At 35.9% G+C, this 18,555-nt stretch overlaps 1 protein-coding gene across 7 annotated transcripts in view; it reads right to left on the reverse strand.

Moving 5' to 3' along the window:
* NAV3 (neuron navigator 3) overlaps positions 1–18,555 on the reverse strand; it is a 600,880-nt gene that overhangs the window by 210,169 nt on the left and 372,156 nt on the right. The gene's annotated exons all lie outside the window — the stretch shown is intronic.

Consider the following 18,555-nt stretch of genomic DNA (forward strand, 5'->3'; position numbering starts at 1 on the left):
CATTTGCATGTATGTTCTCTTTCAATTTCCTTGTTTACTGCACTAACTCAAACCCCCAGTACTTCCCACAATGCCTTCGGCTCCTTATTTTCCCCACGGTGCTTGTAATACCATATCCCAAGTTTCAGATGTACAAACAGTCTAGTAATAGAACAGGTGAGGGGGTACAGCTAATGCAATTTATTGGTAAAACAAACACAAGGGACATGTAGACACAGCTCTGAGGCAAGATGCAGTAGATAAATACAGTCAGAACATCATTAAACTAGGAATTTTTAAAACATCTGGATTGAAGAGTATGTATTTTTTTCCTGGAAAGATTGTTCAATGAGACTTCTTCTAACTAGTGGATGATAAAAATATCAGAAACAGAAGCACAAAAGAAATATTTTGAGACTCATTTTGGGTTCCACTGAAAGAAGTATCTGCTCATCTAGCTGATAAAGTGAAATATCAAGGGAATGCTTTTTATTTCCCTAACATGGAAGACAAGAGGAAGAAACTAGAGGCGGTCAAATTAATTTTTAAAAAAATAATAAAACTCATCTGATCTTCAACACACAGAAAGATCCAAACTACCAGACCTTTCTAATGTAACTTCAGCGCAAATGCCCATGTTGAACTATAATATCCACTTGTTATGAGGATAGAAAGCTTCTCAGAGTAAACAGATCCTGATTGTGACTTACCCATTTTTACTAACTGCTAGTACCTGACCACTCAAAGTGTTGTCCAAAGACCAACAAAACTGGCATCACCTGGGACTTTTTAAAAAATAATGACCCTCAGGTCTCATCTGCATTTTAACAGGATTCTTACGCATAATAAAATTGAAAAGGCTGTGCTCTACAGAATACTCACAAATGTGCAATCTTGCAAAAAAAACCCGACAAAAAACAACAAAAAAAACCCCCACCTTCCATTCTGTAAAGTCAAACAGCATAATCTATACATCTCAAGCCATGCCTCATCTCCTATCCTGCAACAGCTTTAGATACTATTGATAGCCTCCTTCTAGAAATCCTCACCTCACATAGCTTTCCTAAAGAAACAGCTACCTCTCCAGCTACTCCTCCTTCCCAAATATAGATCGACTATCTCCACCCCCTAAATTTTGTACCATTATCATGAATATTTTCAAAATTGTAATCCTAGGCAACAGGCGATCTATTCTTCTATTCTTTTTACCTCAGGTGTTCATTTTATACTCAAATCTCAACCCTACCCTCGAGGTCGCTTTCCTTTCCTAAATATCATCTTGACAGCCCCTAGATATTATACCTGGATCTATCACCTAGATTTCTCCCAGATATTCCCAAAATGTTTATAACAATTCATTCTCCTTCTTTCATACCATCCTCCCTCTTTGTCATGTAACTTGACTGTCACCATTTTTTCTGTTGAACAGTATGGCATTGCCTCAGTCATTACCCACTACTTGCTTTCTCTGTCAGTCATCTCTCCCACAGAGCCTAATAACAGCTCTTCTTTGTTATCAGTCCATTTTTTTATTTCCAGACAAATCAGATCATTCTTCTCATAATCAACAGAATGAACTTTCCCAAGACAGAATGAATGTCAACCCCTTTTCCTGAAGTTGCTATTGACTACTCATTGCCCACAGGGTAAAATCCAAGCCCTGTGACTTGGTGTGCAGCGTTTCTTTCTGCTTTCTCAGATTCTTACAGCTTTGTCTCCTCTGCTCATCTCTGCTCCGTTTTCTCCACTGTCACCACACCTCTGCTCCGTATCTATAACCTCTTCTCCCACGGGCCCATGGCTTTCTTCATGAGGTTTCCTTCATCTGAAAGACCAATCCTTCTCTTCCCTATATTACAAAACCTTACCGCTGCTTCAAAATCCTGCTCAAAGGTCACCTTTTGTTGAAGCATCTCTCAAGTTTCCCAAAGTTAGTTTCGTCCTCCCATGGTCCACAGGTCTTAATTCTTCTCTAATTAGTAGGTTAATATGGGAGTTTATCACAATATTTGCCTGTGTCCTGAGCAGATGTATCGTTCACTAGGACAGGAATTGTGTTATGTCAACTTTTGCATTCTAATTCCTCTCATGGGGGTGATATGTGTTTAATCACCAAATACTTGACTGATATTAACTGAGTGTTATTTTTGAACAAAGGTATGTTATATCCCCAACTTTTATGCAGGAGGAATCGTTTTAAGAATGGATATATTGGAAGTTATTAAAGGATGGAACAAAAAGACACTCATTTTCATTGTGTCCTTAGTAAGTGATCAGCAGTTCACATTTATTTTCTCACTTGTTCCTTACAATAGTCCTGCAAAGGTGAGACTCTATCCCTGACTGAAACTATGAAACTAAAGATTTTAAACATTCACTTACCTGTATACATTATACATCTTAAAAATAACAGTACTAAAATTTGAACTTTGGTCTGTTAGATACTATATAATCTGTGCTATGCTCTATTATACTATATCGTTTTCATGCAAACTGATTACTAATTGCAATATTTTAATGCTTCTTTTTCTATTAATTCATTGCCCTATGGATTTATATCTCCAAGACAACAACAATAACAACAACAACAACAACAACAATTTCATTGTTGCTACAAATAGCAACTCTTCCAGTATCAAAGACATCTACTTTCAAAATATATTCTTTAGCACTCAGATATGTAATATTAATAATTTATTTCAATGGGTCACTTTATATAGAAATCTAGAATAGGCAATAATACAATTTGAAAGAGAAAGATACTTTTAGTACCGAAGTAACTCTCCTCACAATTCTTCCACGTAAACAATATCATTTAAATTGTTAAGCAATTGTTAAGCCTGGGTGGCTCAGTCAGTTAAGCATCTGATTTTGTCTCAGGTCATGATCTCACAGTTCATGGGTTCGATCCCTACACTGGGCTCAGTGCTGACAGCTCAGAGCCTGGAGTCTGCTTCATGGATTCTGTGCCCCCCTCTCTCTCTGCCCCTCCCGTGCTAGTGTGCTCTCTCTCTCTCTCTCAAAAATAAACATTAAAAAAAATTTTTTTTAAATTGTTAAGCAACATTTAATCAGGGCTAGGAAATATGGCATAATAATTATAGCCTCCTGCTCCCATACCCATTGCACAGATGATTAACCAGTCAATCACATAATTCTTTCCTATTGAGCCCTGTGGTAGCTCCAAAATCCTTGGCCAAGACTCAGGTAATCTTTTTTGCCTGAATTGAGAGAATTTATTAATTGAGAGAATTAGAATGAGAATAAAAACTTATTTGAATCTCTTTATTGTCTCATCAAAACATTAAGAAGATTTGAGTGGCTCGGTACAGATTTTTATAGAAGGTTCTATTTCTATTATAGTTATGGGAACAGTAGAACTCCATGCAGAAGTGAAATTTACATAATCTTAAAAATTATGTAAAATCTTAATGTTTAGTTTTTATTTTCAAAACCAAATTGGACCCATAAAAAAAGAACACATGAATCATTACAAGTTACCAACACATAATATCTGAGTCTCACACAATCCGTCATTCTTTATCTACATCAGCTATTACGAAGTTTCTTCTAAAAAAATATCAGCTGAAACAACTCATATTTGAGCTGTGTTTAATTATTATGATAATTGAACATACTTATTATGACATTTGAAAATATTTTATTCTTATTTATTGATTCTACAGATATCCTTTTAACACCCATGATTTGCCCAGTTAAGAACCTGGAGAACCACAGCAACTTGTTAAGGAGTTGGGCCTTTGTCCTGAGGCAGTAGGGAATACCAAAAGCTGTTGACTGCAGAATAAAGGATAAATTCTCAGATTAGAGAGACTTTCTCTTAGGTGGGTAAAGGAGGAACTAGAGGAGGAAGAAAGTTGGGGTATTTGTCAAGGCTGGAACCCAGAGACCAAATAGGAAATCACTGCTATAATTCAGGCTAGATTTGAAGAGTGTCTGAATGAAGACAGAGGCACAGGAAACAGAAGTAAATGATTAATGAGAGAAGTTAATTGTACCTGGAGGAACTGAAGAAAAGGGAAGAATTTAGGAAGGCTCCTGGTTCTCTGGCTTGAGTTGCACAGGATAGTTACATACATGCAGAGTAGGAAAAGCAGACTGAACATCCCTGGCATAGTGTATGAATGGAAAAAATAAAGACTCGACTTCTCAATCATGTCACTAGTCACAGGGTGAATGAATTAACAGGATATACTGGAAAGATGTATACTCAGTGGTGAATAAACTCACCTTTACAGTGGAGCTAAAGTCAAGATCACTTTAAGAGGAAATTAACTGCACATTCCTCAGAGTTTTTACAGTGGAAGGTAGGTATAGATATTATGAAATTTGATTCAGTTTTATGTTGTATTTATTCTAATAAGCATGTATGTATTGATGTAATCAACAGGTTAATTTATCATTAAAGACTTTTATTGACCGCCCATATGTACTGGCACTGGGCTAGAAAAATTCAATTTGGAAAAATAAGATTTACACATGCATGGTTTAGGTTTTACTGTGAGAAGTATAACACTTAAAACCAAATATACTAATTCAAACTCCTTTCTAAAAAGTATAATTTGATATTCAATGGAAACTGAATTTACTTCAAGCTTGAAAGGAGCAACATGCAAATATTAGGCAGGTACATAAAAGTGATACATTAAAATTTTCATTTTCTTTAAATTATTAAACTCCAATGTCAGTAGTAAAATCTAGTATATGCGTTAGCAGCACAGGATTTCGACTCAGGCTGCTCTATCTGAATCCCGGCTTAGCTGTTGCTATTCTCTTTGCCTGTTTCCTCATCTGTTAAATGAGGATGACAACTTTGCCTACCTCAAGTTTTTATAAGGTTTGAACTGTAAGTCACTTCAAAGGGTGTCTGGCTTACATAAGTGCTATGCCAGTTGAAAAGAAAATTCAGTGGGATTCAGGTGTACATTTGAGAGTCCCTGAATGAACTAAGTCCTCACAGGAACCTCTAAATATTCTGGTGAATTCAGTACAACAAAACTATGTTCCTCAATCCCTACAATTCCTCTGCTCTCTTGTGCTTGGTCTTCCCCACGCCATGCCCTTTGGTTCTCACCTATCATTTTTGAGGTTACTACATTCTTACTCTTAAATCTCACAAGCATGGACCTCTTAGTATAGTAGTTGAGCTTTTAACCAGGCTCTTGGTCTCCAAATTTATAATTACTTTGGGACCATGATTTGTGGAAAGCAAATTAAGTCCTTTTCTCCCTCCAACATCCCCTGGATCCTACTCACTCTTCTTGTTTCCTGAACTCAACATTATGAATCCCTGTAGGTCCCCAAAGGACATCCAAGAAACAACATTCCCAAAGTAACATGCACAGGGGGAGACTTTCAGAACCCATAATTCTCAACACTGTGCATAATCCAAAAAGTGTGTCAAATACAGAATTTAACAAATGTTAAGTTTGTAATATAGTGGTTAGATGAAAATACAGTTTTGATGTGCTTATAAAATACAGTAAATTTACTTTAATATTTCAACCACCGTTCTGTTTTAGATTTGTACTCTAGGGGCATTTGGGTGGCTCAGTCAGTTAAGCGACGGACTTCGGCTCAGGTCATGATCTCACGGTTTGTGGGTTCGAGCCCCACGTCGGGCTCTGGGCTGTCAGCTGAGAGCCTGAAGCCTGCTTCTGACTCTGTGCCTCCCACTCCCTCTGCCACTCCCTCTGCTTGCAGTCTGCCCCTCTCTCTCTCAAAAATAAATAAACATTAAAAAAAAAAAAAAGATTTGTACTCTAGATTTCACAATTTGAAAGACAAGGTTAAAATGTCTCAAAAGTTGAGGCATTCCTCAATAACAACAACAAAAACAATTTGTCTTTAAGAAGATATCAAATAAACTACCATAACTCCAAATGTATTGCAAAACAATCAAAAGGAAGTCTCTCAAATGCGGTTGTCCGAAGTTTGCTCTGAGTTTGCTCCCTTTTCCCCCCAGCTTTATCCTTTTTCCCTGAGCAATCTCTTCCACTTCTATTGTTTCAATCAATAAAACATGGTTAAACAAAGTTCCCATGCCTGCATCTCTGGCCCTGACCTCTCTACTGGGCTCCAGAGCCACGCATAAGGCACCGCCATCTAGAGGTCCCATTGCAATATCAACTTGAAGGCCAAGGCTGAACTTTTTTCTCTCCATTTCCTTCATCTGTTTTGATGATTGTATTGTTTTTTTCCTTACTGAAATATATCGCTATCCAATGAGTCAGAAGGAAATAAAGAAAGAAAGGAAGAAAGAAAGAAAGAAAGAAAGATGATAATTTTATTTCACCCTTATCTCCAAACAATCCCCAAGTCCATTTCCTAGTCAGAACCTCATGTCTATTAACATTACACTGTTCATTTTCCTGCCACTATAGCTGCAGGGTCCCTCCCAATCCTCCCCCGAATGCACATCTTTACTCTGTCACCAAGGTCATGTTCCTAAGTTATAAATGGCATCATTTTTTCTCTGCTAAAAAAAAAAATCTCCAAGACAATTGTCCTTTACGTTCAAGAAATGAGTCCCCACTCCTAGACATAACATCCAAAGCCTCCATAAATTGACCTCTGCCTGCTTCTCTAGTCTTATCTTTCATCACACCCTGTGGCAATTTAAACATAGAACTATAATAAATTCTTTGATGCTCCTTTCATTAAGAGGTGAAATCTTTGTTCCACTGACACTTTCCTTGAATTTTGGTGGGCCTGTCACTCCATTGACCAACAGGTCACCATGTGAGAAGTACAATGTCCTTGCGACTGTCGTGCTGGGGGAAGCTTTGTGTAATCACTATTCCCACTAAGCTGCCAGACACATTGAGTGAAAAAGTCACCTTGGAAGTGGGTTCTCCAGCAACAGATGTTCTGCCTCCCAGCAGTCTGTGACACCCTAGCCACTCCACCCTTCCCTGTAGAGGTCCTCAACACTGTGGGACAGAGACAAGCCATCTCTACGGTGCCCTGTCTGGCTCCTGGGCTCACAAAATTCATGAGTATAATCAAATGGTTATTGCTTTGCACATCTATATTTGGGATATTTTTTTGAACAGCAATGGATACTCAGAACACACTTCTATTCACACTGTTTCCTTGTCCACATACTTGCAGTTTCCTGAATATAAATGGCATTTAATTCATCAGTGACTTCATATGAGCTCTTTCCTCTAACTGCGGTCACTGAGTAACTCTGTTGGATTAGTTAGCAAACCCTGATTGAACTATCTGTTTAAATATCTAGGTTTTCTATTACATTGTCAGCAATTTGAATGGTAAAATCATCACCATATCTCAACCACACATCGAACATAATTCTTGGCACACAGTGGGGACTGACTCTTTGTTTGCTAAAAGGTCACAGCTGAAATTTTAAGTCACCAATGAAAAAGAACACTGGGCTCTAATGTAACATATGAAGAATCATTAGGAACAATATCATCTTTCATTAAAATATTTCATTTCATTTCCATACAGCATTCTTTGACTAAGCCCAACTGCACAGTGATGTACTCATTAAAACAAAAATCAAGCACAAAAGAGTTAAAATTTATGTACTTAATACAAAAGTGATTGAGTAAACTAAGTTTTTTAGAGTAAGGTAGAATATAAAGGCAATTTTTCATCTACATACATTCTTTTAACTCCTCATCTATATTAAGAAACTTGAGAGAAAATTACTTTGGAAGCACCCTTTATTCCTCTCGTCTATTTACCATTAAGTCTTATAGTCACATAAACATATTATGAGTAAAAATCCCTCTACAGAACCCTTATGTAGTCAGACATTTTGTGCTTTTGATTCTCAAAGAAAGAGAAAAACACACTTAATCATAAAATCACATTTGTCTTTTTAATGGCACTATTCCCAAGGGACCAAGGAGACCTACAAAGAAATCACAAAATAGAAAGTAAGAAATTTCCTGGATATGGGTTTCAGTGGACAATTTAGAAATTCCAATTGTACTTTTATTGTTATCATGTTAAAAAGTTAGAAATTATTCCCTTCCAAATACACTGAAAATAGCTTGAGATCTGGAAGAAGTCACCCAACATATATTATAACTAAGTCCATGGGAACAAAGTCTTAAAAGATTTTTAGACAACAATAGATACAACAAAATAAAAAGTTTTGAAGATAGGAAAGCACATCCACTAACATTTCAAGACTGAAATAGATTAAAATATATATCCTTATATATCCTATAATTGCTAAGAGTAGATAAAAACCCATGCATTCAGAATTAAGATTCAAAGAATTCTCTACACCAAATTCTTCCTTTATTATAAAGATTTTCCCTTTTATAGGATCCTTGTGCAGTGTTATAAAATGGTAACTGACAAGCTATTGGCTCTAAGAAAGATGAAGGTGTTCAACCACTTCTGTAAAAATATCTTTTGCGCCTAAAAACCAAATATGTTCCTTCAGAAATATTTAAGATATTCTGCAACAACTATACTCACCATCAGAGTATGTGATAAAAATACTCTGTCCCTATGCTTCAATTTAGCTGAGACATCACTGAAAACAGTTATTGCCTAATCCATAGATGAGTCAGAAACTTAGCTTTCATCCACATGTGTTTCTTTTTAGTAGCTGTGTGGCTGAAATATCATCCTGATTATATGTGAGACAGGTTACTGTGATAACTTATCCCATTAGTGACATATGGTATGTAAATAGATTATAACCTCTGTGTTATCTTAAATTTCAACTGACAGTTAATAAGGCCACCTGCATGGTCTGTTTTTGTGGGATCTCAAAACGGTAACTAGAGAGGGAGATGCCTGTGTAAGATATTACCACATCAAAGTCTCATGCTTTTTTAGGAACGTAGAACTTCAGGATAAAGGGCAACTCAGGAAACCAGGCTCATATTTCTCTCACAATCTTACCATAAATGAAATTTCCCAACAATGCTTTTACTTACACATAGCTCAAAGCACTATCTTGCTCCATGGATCTTTGCCACTTATAATTTTCAGCATGGAGTAAAATTGTATTACAATAAATTGAATGCTCCATTCCAAAAGTTCATTTTAATGCAACTACACACACACACACACACACACACACACACACACACACACACACACAGAGGACCCTGACTACTTTGGTAAAGACTACCCTGATTAGTGAAAAATCTGAATTACTTAATACTTGTAAGACTTAAAAAGTGTTGTAATAAGCACAAAATATGTTAACTATTTCTTAGTACATGTTTCTGAAAATGACTTTATTATACTTATAAAATAATTATGTAACTGAATGCTTACACAGTTTGAAGATCTAGGAAAAAGTCAATTTTTTAGAGTTCTTATAATTGGACTATTCTCAATTTATTGCAAAACAATGTAATCATCAATACATTCAGTTTCATGTTATGAAGGAGTGGCTGTGGTCTCAAAATATCTCTGATGGTGAGCTTTGGTCCAGAGTCTACCTGACAGTTCTTGCAGGAAAGAGGGCTGGTTGTGTTTGTACATCTTTTCAGACTAAGAGGTCAGTCAGAAAGGGGGAGCCTGTGGGGGTTGTCAGAAGGGGAAGCTCAGGAAATGGAATATGAAGAGGCAAATGTTAACAGTGTGCTTTATGATAAGGAGGGACCCTTGACTAATGGTTGAAGTCTCATAGGCAAGACTGTCTCAGCTACAGAAATGTTTACAAGTCCCCTAAATCTAACTCGGTGCTCACCCTGTCATCCCCTGATTACTATTTGGTTTTCTATGTAGCTCTAACTATGGGAAAATAATTCAATGGTCATACTGGCATGATTATTATAGTTATTATGACAGTTGCATTCTCTATTGTTAAGTCAGTAAGTTGAATGCAGTCTCTGGTGGAAAACAGATTAATATAAAATAATTTCATATGGTATAACCGGAGGTATAATAATTAAGTCTACATTATCAGTGCTCTATTTGAGAAGTGCCCCCATACATACTAAAAATCAAATCGAACCAAACAACATCTAGTGTTTGGGAGACAATGTTTGTAAAATATATAAAAAGGATGTGAAAATGTCCTATGGTAAAATGTTGAAGAAATAAATTGCAAGTTATCCTGAGTCACAGGATACAATGATACACAAATCACATTGTTGGTTGTTTTAAGAGCAAACTATAAAACACTGGCTAACTATTGTTTTTACTTATACATTTATATCAAAAAACACAAGTCTTAAGTTAAAATCGAAATTAGTAGGCAGTCTAATACTTTATATATTATATTCTCCTAACTCCCTTGAAAAAGTAGGGTAGAACTACAATATTTTTATTATCCATCTGGAGACTTAGACTCAGTTAATGGATTTTTATTTTTTTTTAAAGAAGAAAAAAGAAAGTTATCAGAACCAGAAATGATTCGGTCCATGCCTTCTGAGACTCAAATTCATGTTATTGTTATTGTTTTCCCTAATGTGATGCCATTAGCACGCATAATGAAGGTTTAAGGTCACAACATCAAGAATAACAGGATAGAAGAGCCATCAATGGACAAGAGACTTCAACAGACTTTGAAAAACTGAAAATAAATGGAGTAATGTTAATGGAAAATACATAGGAAGAGAAGCTTCATCCCAGTGTACACATGCAGGGAGGATTCAGTCTAGAAGAATAAGGAGGAAAGCTGGACTAGGAAATTGGAGGTAAAATGAAGAGACTACAAAAAGGAGATTAATCAAATATCCACATCAATCACTATCAATGACCGCTCTATGGCCGGATATAAACAAACCAATTAATTAACCTTCCAAACAAACAAGAAGCAATTTTAACTACCAACAACTGAATAATCCAAGAAAAGGAATGCTGGCATGGAGGGGTTCCTCAATACAACTGGACTCATCCTTCTAAAGCATCATTAAATGAACATTGGCTCATTATTTCAATTTTTTTTTGAGTTTATTTATTTGAGAGAGACAGAGACAGGGTGAGTGGGGGAGGGACAGAGAAAGAGGGAGACAGAGAATCCCATGCAGGTTCTGCACTGTCAGCACAGAGCAACCCTAGACCATTCTTAAAATTGTCTATTAGTTAATGGCTGCATTCAAACAAATATCAACTTTCAATAGAAACTCAAGACAGCTGTTGAAAAGGAAAGAATCACAGTATATGTTTTGATTCCGCAGAACATATTTCTAATACCCATTATAGAAGTACTCCATTGGTTTGAAAAATCTTGGAATCAATCTGTACAAAAGAGAATGTAAATCTTATGAGCCTTAATTTTAAGAGTGCAGATGACAGAGGATGGAAATTGTTAGTGGAGGCGGAGAACTGAATAGAAATGTTAATAGCCATATTTTATAATACAGAACACCCAAAGATATTCTACAGTTGAGAGAGAAGCAAAGATGTTCCTTCATTATATAAAGTTACAAAGTTAAACAATAAAAGAGCTAAAAAGAGTGAAATTTCACTACATTAGTAGCAATCCTAGGAAGACCTGTCCACACACTAATGACCACCTCTAATTCCTCTCTCTCTCCTTTTCTATTGATTGTCCATTTCTCCTTGATTCTCATCAAGTTACCACAGTGACCACTTCACTGAATAGCTCTCATCAGAGTCTCCAATGAAAAATCCAGGAATCCGATCTCAGTGCTCATCCTGCTTTTGTGCAAGTTTTGAGGCAGTTGACATTCTGCAGGTAGGTAGGCAATGGTTAGAACCACAAACTCTGTAGCCAGATCGCCTGGATTAAATATACAGTTCAGTAATGATGAAACTTTGTGCAATCTAATTGGTCTTTCGATTTCCAGTTTCATTTTTAATCTGATAACTACGATTACTTACAATAGCTATATCAGAGGGTTGCTGTGAGGAATGGAATAATTAATAAGTATATAAAGTACTTAGAATGGTGACTGGGGCTACATATAAATTATTATTATTAATCTCCTCCTTCTCCTTAGCCTACTTTCTTCACTTGCTTTCCAGGCAAACAAATTCTGGTTTTCTTCTGACTCTACAGGCTGCCCTTTTTTTAATTTCCTCTAGCAGGTCTTGCAATCACTCATTGTCTAAATACAGTCTGGCTCTTGGCCCCAGTCCTCATCTTCTCTTCATCTGCATACAGATTTTTGGTGACTTTATTGTATCTAGGCTCACAGTTTTTATAATTTCTATATGTTTGTATTCATAGAATTTTCATATATGGCCTACACCTGTCCCTTAAATACAGTCTTGCAATTCCAATTGCCTTCTTCGTATTTCCTCTTGTATATACCTAGTAGACATCATAAAATCGACATGTCGATAAGTAAATATCTTTCTCCATACCAAATCTGCCCCTCCCACATTCTTTCCCTTTGCAGTAAATGGAATTGCCTTTCCAATGAGAATCTCCTCTCTGTTTACCAATCCCACCTCAAATCTGTCAGCTAATTCTACTGACACTGCCTTCAAAACCTATTTTGAACTTAACTTCCTCTCCACTTTCAATATGGGACTCCAAGCTTTTCTCCATGACCTTCTTCCCTTCTTGTTTTTACCTTCTCCCCATCAAAAACTATTTCCAACAAAGCAGCCAGAGTAACCCCTTGATTTTTATACCTGTTTACACCTCTTTATGGAATATGGTGGCTTCCCATTTCTCCTGGAATAAAATCCAATGTCCTTGCAGTGGCAAAAGGGTCACATCATGCTAGTGTCTCCCTGCTCTTCATCTGAATTAATCCTACTCTTTTCCTGCCTCCTTCCCTCTGATCCATCCCAACTGGGTTATTTACTCTTCTTAAAATAAACCAGACAAGCTCCTAACTCAAGGTCTCAGCTCTTGTCTTCTGTCAGCTTGAAACTCTCTCTCCCAAGATAGCCACACTGCTGATTCTCTTACCTCCTCTGCTCAATGTCATTTGAGTGAGGGCTCCATATTTAAATTTGCAGGAATATGGCTTCTACACAGCATCTTTTTTTCTGGTTTGTTTTTCTCCACCATCAGCTGTCCAGTTAGTGATACATATTTTAATTTTGTATTGTCTCCCATCACTAGGGTAGATGTAAGCTTCAAGAGGGCAAGGATTCTTTAATCTCTTTTGTCCTCTGCTGTATCTCAAGTGCCCAGAAGAGTGTCTGAAGAATGCTAAGTGCTTAAAAAATATGTATTGAACACATTAATGGAGGATGGGAGAAATGGGGAGTGTGTGAATCAAAAGAGAATGACCAAATTAATGAATACAAACTAGTGTAGAAGTATTTTATTTAGCTATATGGGAGTAACTACCAAAGGAAATACCTGAAATAATTAAAGTGTTTACCTCTTTAATAATAACTAAAGGGTTTATCAGACTGGGCATGAGACGGTCTGAGCATCAGGCCGTTGTTTTTAATAATGAGGATGTTATTACTTTGAATTACTTTCACATATTTAAATACAAGTTAGAAGTGGAATGGACAGAAGTGATCACAGAAAGTGAGAAGGGAGAGACGAGGCTGACTTGAGGTTTCTAACATGGGTCAATATATTTTATTATACATATGACACGATATTTAAGGGGGAGAAGGTATAGCGTCAGTAGCTGAGTTGAGTGTCTATTACATGCCAAGTGTTGTGCTAAGGAGGCACTTTATACATGAATCACTCTCTGAGGACTTCTCAATGCCTTCATGAGGCAGTTACTTCCATTCCAATAGTAGAGGTAAGAACACTGGTGTTTGAACAGGTTAAAATCATTTGCTCAATGCCACAACACTGGGAATTGGCAGGCAGAATTTAAACTCACATTTGCCTGACTCTAAAATAACCAAAACTGTATAGATGCTGCTTCATCTATAACAACAGAAGTATGAGTAGTCGTCAAGCCTTTTAAACAGTGAAATAAAAGCACAACGTAAGCAAACTGTGTATGTGCGTATTACATGCTCTTTTATTATTGCACTCTCTTGGTTTCCTAAATCAGGCAATTAACAAAAACTCTCTATCCCTTCAATTATTCCTCTCTAGAAAAGAAAAAGTCCCACTTAAAAAATATTCATAAATGTCCTTTGTGTTTCGTTTGTTTAAAGTTTAATTGATTCACTGACTTTTTTGAAGAGCACACTATAGGCCACAACACAGAGCTGAGTTAAGAAACTAATTGAAGCCAGGTTCACGAGGGCTTAAATTACCAGAGCCTTCCTGTCATCTTAAATTAAACTTCCTTAATATACTTTGCAAGATTTATAACCCCAGGCTGAAAAGCTGTAAGCAGTCCCAGTTTCTGAGTGAATCCCCCAGAAGGAAATGATGTTTCCTGGAAAAGAGACAGGCAAATGTCCTCAATGGAAAGAGGGTTCCAAGAGCAACGTGTGTGGCGGGGGTCGCGGGAACCTTTTCAAGGGGCTGCACAGGGAATAGATAAGTCACTCAAAGAACACGTGTCCATAGATTTTGCTATTTGGCGTGCGAGTCCTCTGAGATAGTTCATATAAATTGCAAGTGGACACATATTTGATTTTCTCCTACAAATGAGAAGCAGAAGGGCAAATGATCAGCTGCGGAAATCCTAATCTCCCCAATTCTCAAAATAGCTGTTATGGTAGTTCAGAAAGATATATCTTTGTCGCTGCCTTTCTTACTTCTATGATCTATGTGATTTCTTACCTATTTCTACTTTTACACTTAATTTCTTTTCTTTTTCACACGTTTTATTTCTATAAAACACGAAATCTCTGTTCAGGTGATTCAGTGATCACTGTTTGCGAGTTGGTAAAATTCACTATGTAGTAACAGGAAGGAAAGTTATTTAATCATCTGGATAAAAATTAAGCAAAAAGGTCCACATTTTAAGAAAAAAACCCTCTTTCTTAAAGCTTTTAGCAAATAAAAATCATCATCTTTTACACATAGTATCATGTTAACACTTCATGTATAGCTGGACCAAGACATAAGAAAAATAATTTTTTGTTTTAGAATCTTCTTTCACTACAATGATTTACCAGATATTCTTAGGAAGATTAACTAGAACTCTATGGTCAAAACTCAACACATGGAAAAGTATAATTAGCAGAAATAACCTGAATGCCCAAAACATACCTACTGATCAAATGAATTTTCTGAGTTTGAAAATTAAAGCATTCTTCTCTACTTTTTTTCTAGAAAAAGAAATAGTATCTTCTGATCTTCTAGTTCAAATTTACAGAAAAGAACGATGACTTCAACTCTTACTAAAGATTTTTATCAATTTTATTAAAACATTTCTCATATTTTTCCAGTTGGTTTAAGAAAGGGTCTTTACTATTTTCAAAATAAAAAGAAAAGCCAGAAAAATAGGAGGAACTAGTCTTATATTCACATTAAATAAATGCAAATAGGATGCTTTACATTACATAATCCAGCAAGATCTTTAATCTTTACTCATGCAAAGTCCTTCCAAACATCACTGACAAAGAGAATTTAATTTTTATGTTAAATATATTCACATTTTTGAGAATTGAAGACTTGATTAATCAAGGCTTTATCACTCCAGATATAACCAAGTATTCCCGGGGAACGTTTAAGAAATTTACAATCCGAGTCCCCGCCTTATTTTAATATAGATACTACAAATGGATAATTCCAGGAATAATAAGAATTTCCACTGTACATCATTTTGAAACTAATTGTATTTTAATAACATGACCAGCCCAAGTCAAGGATATGTTTAATTACTTTTATTCTACTAATTTTATAAATATACACAATTGTCATTTGGAACTACTTACACTTGCAACTACCCATCTTTCTATTTAAAATTGGAAACAGGTGGAACACAGATTTGTTAATTCTTACATTATCTCATTTCAGAAATAATCGTAGAAAACTACTATGTGTAAGGCCCTGTGCTTATTATAATTATTACTATTATTATTACTGTTACGAGTACTACCACACCAGTAATTAAGATATAACAAATCTTGCTGTACTGATAGTGCTTGCCTTTTAGAGGGAAGTGGCAATAATAAATAACGGATATAAGAAGTGATTTGAGGTTAAAGGTTGATTAAGGCTAAGCTAAGGAAAAAAAGAAAAAGTATGGCGAAGTGCAATGGGGAGCAGAGATGGGACGCAGGCAGGGTTAAAAGGGTGGTTAGGTAAGCATCAGTGGGAAGGCAACAGATGAGCGGCTGACTTGAGGCAGATGAGAGATTTAGCCAAGCAGCTATCAGAGTATTCCAGGCAAAGGATCAGCAAGAACACATTGCCTAAGGTGAGAGAAAACCTGGGCTACTTGAAACCATTGCAAGGCTTTGAGCAGAGAGTGACCTGTGCCAGATATGTTCACAGTGTCTTATGCTGTACTGACCCAGTGAACCTAAAAACAACTTCATGAGATGGGCACAGAGACGTCAGGCAAGTTGCCCCAGGCCACACAATTAGGCAGTGGGAGAACTGGGATCCAGGTTCAGGCAGTTTGATTCTAGAGGCAAGTTTCTTGTTGCCACCTGAGCAGGATACACACACTTACACACACACACACACACACACACACACACGCAGGTATGCTCTCATGTACGTGAGCCTACATACCCACAAACATGCACACGAAAGTGGAGAAAGAGCTGAGAAACCAAAAAAGGAGACTCTGTTACCCACACTCGATTCCTCTTGGTCCATGTTTTATTTTCTCTCTTGTATACTTATTAACCTTTAGGTCAAAGTGTCTGTTTAAATGAAAGATGTTCCAAATGACTGAAAACATTTGGAGATATTTTTAAAATAGCAAAACCAAGTTACAAATTCTTAATGTATAAAATACTCTGGGAATATATACAGTTACATCAATTTATTTTAAATAAACAAAAAGAATAAAACAAAATAAAACTCTCACTGAACTGAAACAATGTGCCCTTAAAATTTTTTGGAGCTGACAGAGAAAAATATAAGAACATTTTCTGGCTAAATATCCAGAATACTATAGCAACCAGTTATTTAAGCTATTTACTTGGGAAGAGATTTAGAATCAACAGAAAGGCTGCATAAATCATGACTCATGACTCACACTTCAGGAGAATGAAGATAAATGTGTCACTGGGTTATTTTTTTCTGCATTAATTATCTTGGTTCTACTATAAAGACATATAGTAGATATCCTTTCTTATGTATATTATCACTACGGGCTTTTGAAAAATACATACAACGATTGTTGTACATAAGTCCACATAAATTCTAATTCATAGGCTATTCTCTGACCAAATCTATACAAATGGAAATAAGTATTAATGTTTGAAATAATATTCTTCAAAACATATAATAAATTCTATTAAAATTAAGACTTGTAGCCCCTCTACATCAGAGACATAAGTGCTATATTTACTACAGCAAGTACTCCACATTTATAAATTATTGGTCTAGAAAGTAATTAAAAGTAATTACATTTATCATAAGAAAAAATTATTTAGGAGTGTGCCTCAGTCTTAATGGATACCGGTGAAAAGAATACTCCTCAAAACCTTTCAGAGAAAAAAATAAGCAGGCTCTCCCCAAAATGGTGTAAAATTACCATGCCTACTATATAGGGTTTTGTATCTTAAAAAAACACAATTCCATAACAGTCATGCATATCCAGTAAGAATGAGAAAAACAATCTCCCCAAAAGGGTCATAACCACTGAGAACTTCTGGGCAAGAAATTCCACATGGCAGATACAGAAATAGAATGAGGTAAAGCAAAGACCAATGATACTCCATATCACTTCCAGAGGTCACATGTTTTCTACAATACCTACCACTTAACTTCCTATGTTTTTTCCACTACTATTCCTGCCTTTTGTCCGTGGTTTAAGTAACTTACACCAAACTCTAGGAATTATTATTTCTGGCAGTTTTTACAACCAAGATCTCTTTCTACCAACTCCTCCAAATAATAATACATAATAAAAAGCTATTTCCTTCCCCCGCTCCTCTCCATTCTTAAGGAAATCCAAAGAACTTACTCCGTATTTTTTTTCACTTTGACTTTTGCATAATTTCACTTACATCATAAATAGTCCAGATGAGCTTAAAGAACAGAAACATATCTGCCTTGAGTGATGAGAAATATCTTTTATCACTCCATGAACTCTGTAGTATACCCTGTATTTTTTGATAAAATTCTAATTTTTCTATATCGATTTAATAATTCATTAGTGAATAAAATCTGCCAAAGGGAATAGAGTTTACATGTTCATATAGAGAAAAGAAATATTGGCTAATATGAAGAAAGGGCTAGTTGACAGGTGAAAGAGAAGAAGATTTCTGAACTGTTGAATATTTGACAATAAGGATGGGGCGTGTGCTTTGTGAATGTAATTTGGACTAACTTTTTGAGTCAATACTAAATATCAAAAACAAATTCAAGGTAAACTGAGTGTTACTAAGTTTCAGGTTTGTCTTCTAAGATGGAAAAAGTTAAATATTTACATATGTTTGATATGTATATATACTCTTCAACATGGTATTTTCATATTGGACATTCACCCCACTAAGGAAAAACAATCAGCTATTTACACAATAGAGCTAATGACCTGATACCCTGGTCATTGATGAGGAACAAATGAGCAGTATGCATGAAACTTGTTAACTTAATTTCATTCTGTGATGATTTTTTGATGTGTC

This window comes from Herpailurus yagouaroundi, unplaced genomic scaffold, assembly GCF_014898765.1.
Source record: "Herpailurus yagouaroundi ecotype Mexico unplaced genomic scaffold, PumYag 182, whole genome shotgun sequence".
NCBI classification, from domain to species: domain Eukaryota; kingdom Metazoa; phylum Chordata; class Mammalia; order Carnivora; family Felidae; genus Herpailurus; species Herpailurus yagouaroundi.